Raw genomic sequence first — 6,000 nt, forward strand, 5'->3', positions numbered from 1 at the left:
TCCTCACCACCCAGGCTATGCTCTGTTCTTGCTGTTGCCATCAGGTAGAAGGTACAAGTGCTTCAGAACTTGCACCACAAGGTTTAAGAACGTTTACTACAGCTTAACCATCAGGCTCCTGAACAAAGGGGGAAAACTACACTCATTCTATTTCTGGTGTTCCCACAACTGACCGTCTCTCTTTAAGAACTCTTTATCTTGTTATTTCATGCTCTTTTATTTCATGTTATTTCATATTCATAATTTATTGCTATTTAATTATATTTGAATTTGCACAGTTTGTTGTTCATTGCTCCTGTTTACAGTTACTGTTCTATAGATTTGCTAAGTACGCCCACAGCAAAAAACTCAGGGTTGAATGTGGTGACATGTAGTACTCTGATAATAAATTTATCTTTAAACTTTGAAATGAAGGATTAGCCAATCTAATTGCAAAATGGGAAGGTGAATAACTTGGAGGAAGACCAGGAAGTGGTGTTTCCATACCAGGCTGTGATGTACCTAGACAATATACTCTTTACTACATAGCTATAGAAATTTGTCAAAGTATTAGATGTCAAGCAAATCTCCGCAAACTCTTCAGCAAGCAGAGGCACTGTTGTGCTTCTTCATAATTGCAGTTACTTGCTGGGCCCAGGACTGGTCTTCCAAAATAATATCACCTAGGAATATAAAGTTGCTCTTCCTCTCCACCTCTGATATTCCATTGAGAACTGGCTTATGGACTCCTGGTTTCCTTCTCCTGAAGTCTATAATTAGCTCCTTGGTCTTGCAGTCATTGAGTGAAAGGTTGTTGCTATGACACCATTCAGCCAGATTTTCAATTTCTCTAACACAAGCCGATTCACCACCACCTTTGATTTGCCCAATGACAGTGTATCATCAACAAACTTGAAAGCAAACTTTCTGGCAATCAACAACCAGAAAAAGTGGGATCTCCTAATAGTCACCTATTTCAATTTTACTTCCCATTGCCATTTCGGTATGTCAGTCCATGGCCTCCTCTGCTGCTGTGATGAGGCCACACTCAGTCTGAAGGAGCAACACCTTGTATTCCTCCAACCAGATGGCATAAACATTGATTTCTCAAATTCCCAGTAACTGCTTCCCCTCCCCACCCTCATTCACCATTCCCCATTCCTGATTTCCCTCTCTCACCTTTTTCCTTTCCTGCCCATTACTTGCCACTGGACTCTTTGTCCTTCCCTTTCTTCCATGGTTTTCTACCCTCTTCTATCAGATCCCCCTCCTCCTCCAGCTCTTTATCTCTTTCACTAATCAAATTTCCAGCTCTTTACTTCACCCCCTCCCCCCTCCCAGTTTCACTTATCACCTACCACCTTGTACATCTTCCCTCCCTCCCCCCAACTCTTATCCTGATTTCTTATCTTTTTTTTCCAGTCCTGATAAAAGGTCTCGGCCTGAAACACCAACTGTTTATTCCTTTCCATAGATCCATGGATGCTGCTTGACCTGCTGAGTTCTTCCAGTATTTTGTGTGTGTTGCCATCAACAAACTTGAATATGGCGTTGGAGCTGTGCTTGTCACTGCACTCTAGCAAATCACTGCAAGGTTTGCAGATACAAAGCCCAGCAGCCACAGGCAGATCACAGCCTTCGTGTCACAGAGGGAGGAGCCACCAGACTATCTGGGCCGGCATTTAAATTGTCTGAGCCTCGCCCTAGGATCTGGGTCCCATCACCAAGGATTGTTCCGGGCTTAGGTTTTGCTGCCGGAGAAGCCATCTTCAACTTCTCCAAATTGGTTTGGCACTTAGAGCAATGCAACCTCGCCCGACTCTCAACACCCTGCCTTGCCAGTCCCTCGGGGCTGATGTTTAGATTGTCCGTACTGTGTATTGCACCTTGCATTAGGACCTGCACCTTGCCTTGGCAAATTGCACTAGGCCTAGAACATACAGCCCAGTGATTCGCTTTGGACCTGGATATCGCTGCTGAAGAAGCTGTTCTCGACCTCTCCGAAACAGCTCGACGCGTAGCCCAATCCACCCTCGCACCCAGCTTAGTTGGACGGGCATTGAAACTCCTCCATCCCTTCTTCTCCCCTCCAAACTCTCCAATTCAACCAGCACAGCTTCAACTCCAAGTGCAGTGATTTTGCAGCTCACCAACATGGCACATCTCTCAAGTTCGCTTTGCTCTCACTTGCCTCTTCATTATTCGCAGTGATAGTTTACCACAATTTACTTCAAAAAAAGTGTAATTAATAATGTTTTTAATCAGATTCCTTTGCTTTCGAACCACCAGTAATCTGTTGCATGCTTTCGGTAGCGCCATCTTAAATCATATGCATCTTTGCTATCCAGGTGTTCCAGGGATGAGTGAAGAGCCAATGTGATGGCATCTCCTGTGGACCTGTTGCTCCGGTAGGCAAATTGGAGCAGATGCAAGTCACTTAGGCAGGAGTTGGCATGTTCCATCACCAAACTCTCAGAACACTTCATCACTCTGGATGTAAGTGCTAATCATAGAGGCAGGTCGCCAGTCTCTCGGGTACCAGTATAATTGAAGCCTGCTTGAAGCAGGTGGGTACCATGCACTACCAAAGTGAAAGTTATTTCAATTCCCATTACCATCCCTACACCTAGATATCTATTCACAGCCTTCCCCACTGCCTGGGTGAGGTGAAATGCAAACCAGAGGAGCAACACCTCATATTCACCTTGGGTTTCCCACAATGCAAATACATGAGTATTAAATTTTCTAAATTTTAAGTAACCAGCTCCCCTTGTATTCCTTTCCCAGTCCCACCAGTTCACCCAGGGTCTCTCTCCCTTTGTTCACATTTTCTATTCCTCCTTCTTTGTAGCTCAAACTCATGACCTTCCCTCACTTGCTGCCATCTGCCCATCATCTCTCCCTTGTATGTTTCTACATATCACCCACCACCCTCTGTCACATTTTTCCCTATCAGTTCCATACACAAGCTAGCTGCCTTCTACGTTCCCATGGAAAGTCTCAGCCTGAAACATTGACCATCCCTTTATCCCCATAGGTTGGGAACTGTATCCAGTCATTTGGTTTGATATTCAGTACAGTGGTGGATGTGCAGATATCTGACTTTCATTCTAGTTCAGACTACTGTGAAAAGGTAAGTATGTGTTGAGCCAACTTTAGTAAGGAATATAGGATAAAGAGTGCCTAATTGCAGGCAGCATTGCCAGTTCTTTAAGTATGGGACACCCCATATGATGCAAGAAAATTAATGGTCTTGAGGTGGCAGGTTAAGGAGCAGATCAACAGAGACTCAAGTCTATGATGGATTTGGGAAGTAAAATGAAAATTTATTCAGTGCTGAGTCCCATTCTGGTGTATGGTGTAACCAAAAGATGGCATTTACTGTTAGAAAACTTGAACAGCGTAAGAGTCTTTACTCTTGTGGATAAGAGAGTTAAAAGTAGTTGAAGACATTTCAGAAAGAGAAGGAGTCGCATGAGATGAAAATAATTGGAGGCAACATTGCATGAATCATTTTTAATTGGAGAGATGAATAGCAGCCTGACTTGTTTAAAGATAAAATAAATCTTTGTTTCAGCTTGGAAGATAGATGACTTCTTGTTTGCTTGTTAGAAATTATTTAATAAGGTTGTGTTTTATGAGCTGTGAGTAACTTATAGTCATAGAACACTACAGCACAGAAACAGGCCCTTTGGCCCTTCAGCCCATCTAGACTGTGCCAAACTATTAGTCTGCTAAATCCCATTGACCTGCTCCTGGACCATAGCCCTCCATACCCTTCTCATCCTATCCAAATTTCTCTTAAAAGCTGAAGTCGACACTGCATCCACCACTTGTGCTGGAGGCTTGTTCTCACCAACCTCTGAGCGAAGAAGGTCCCCCTCATATCCCCTTAAACATTTCAACTTTCAACCTTAACCCATGACCTCTAGTAGTAGTCTCACCCAACATCAGAGAAAACAAACCTTCATAATTTTGTATCCTTTATCAAATCTACCCTCAATCTTCCAGGTTTTGGAGAAGAAAGTCAAAACCTATTCGACCTTTCCTTAACTCTCAGGTCCTCAACTCTCAGCAACATCCTCGTAAATTTTCTCTACGCTCTTTCAATTTTACTTATATCTTTTTATTTGAAGATAGGTTGTTACATACCCCGTAACTGGGTTGCCAAACCAGCAGAAATGGACCACTTAGTTGGAGTCTGGATTACTGGAACTAAGGAAGTTTTATTAAAGAAATAAGCAACACAGTACTCTAATCAAAAGGATATAAATGCAACAGTTTAGCAATGATAAAACACACATGTACACAGAAATAGGATAATAGGATAAATCAAGCTCTATCGCAGTCTAGGGGTAAAATGATCAGTCGTCAAGTGACACAGAGTTCAGTTTAATTCAGTTCGCAGTAGTCGCCGTCGTGTCGTTGGGGAGAGAGAGAGAACGAATGAATATGCAAAACGGTTTCCAAACAGACCTTCGATATTCCTCGCAGGTAGCTTTCGGGCAAGCCCTTTGTAATGTCTTCTGAGGTCACCAACTGTGACCGCTCCATTCCAGATACAATCGTTCTTTTGCAGTGAACCCGGCACCCAGGCAAGGGCGGACACACACACCAGGTTCCTGCCCGACCTTATCTTTCCACCCTGTGCGTCTATGGCTGGTCCCGCGATCAGACCTCCAAAAACTCCCACCAACTTGTGGGGGGGGGCACACCGCTTTCAGGGTCTCGTTACCTCGTGGAGTCGTGTGTCTGTTGCCTTAGCGAACCTATCCCTTTTTATCCCCCTGCTGGGGTATCGCCTGTCCATCAAACTTCAAACAGTTCAGGGTTCAAAGCCACCGGTCTCTGACAATACTCGGAACTGTGTCTCCTTTCGGTAATCTCTCTCGTCTCTCTCTTATTAGCACCTTGCATGTTCCCCCATTGTCCTCTTATTGGCATCAATATTCTGATAACTGGTTCTTTTGTCACAAGGTTAACAAAACTGCACACAATATTCCAAATTAGGCCTCATCAACGTCTTATAAAATTCAACATAACAACCCAACTCCTGTACTCAATACATTAATTTATGAAGGCCAATGTGCCAAAGTTTTCTTTATTACTCTATCTACCTGTGAGACCACTTTCAAGGAATTATGGATCTGTATTCCCAGATCCCACTGTTCTACTGCACTCCTCAGTGCCCTGCTGCTCACCATGTAAGAACTACCTTGGTTGGCCCTCGCCATAGGCTTTCTCTTGGAGATTCCAGATGATGCTGTGATATGGAGTGGGCCAAAGAGAGCAGCCTTTATCAAACAATTTCTTTCTGATGTGGCACGGGGAGAGCTTGACTATCTCATTGTAGATGCACCTCCGGGAGCTTCTGATGAACGTATCTCAGTGGAGGAGGCCCTTTGCCAACATAAACCTGATGGAGCTCTGTTGGTTACAACACCTCAAGCAGTATCTATAGGAGATGTGAGAAGGAAATTGACATTCTTTAAGAAAACTGGATTACCTCTCATTGGAATAATTGAAAACAAGCGTGTCTTTGTCGGCCTAAACTGTTCAGAATGCACTAATGTATTTTCCAGGCGACGTGGAGAAGCACTTTCTGGGCAGTCCAGTGTTCCATTTCTAGGATGTGTTCCTCTAGATCCTCAACTGATGCATAGAATGGAAGAAGGTAGAGATTTCAACCAAGCCTTTCCAAAGTGTGCAACTTTTGATGCCATTAATAAAATAGTGGAGAAGATTGTAAACAATGATAGTGAATTCTCTGGACATGATACATAACCATAGAAACAGAAATGGGTTATTTAGACTGTCATGCCTCATCCACCATTAAATATAATCATCACTGACTCACGAGCTAACTCCTTTACCTTATAGTTCTTGATTATTAGGATGCACCAAAAACTATCAATACTTGATACAAAATTACAAATTGACCAAGAAGCAGCTGGCATTTGTGGAGGAAGATTTAATACCTGTATACGACACAGTAGTTGGACAGCAGGTAGCGTCGTGATT

General features: G+C 43.3%; 1 pseudogene; it reads left to right on the plus strand.

Moving 5' to 3' along the window:
- The window catches only part of LOC140191204 (cytosolic Fe-S cluster assembly factor NUBP2 pseudogene), a 29,749-nt pseudogene extending 23,986 nt beyond the window's left edge, over positions 1 to 5,763 (plus strand).
- Positions 5,764 to 6,000: the final 237 nt, after the last annotated feature.

Source organism: Mobula birostris, chromosome 1 (genome assembly GCF_030028105.1).
Source record: "Mobula birostris isolate sMobBir1 chromosome 1, sMobBir1.hap1, whole genome shotgun sequence".
NCBI classification, from domain to species: Eukaryota; Metazoa; Chordata; class Chondrichthyes; order Myliobatiformes; family Myliobatidae; genus Mobula; species Mobula birostris.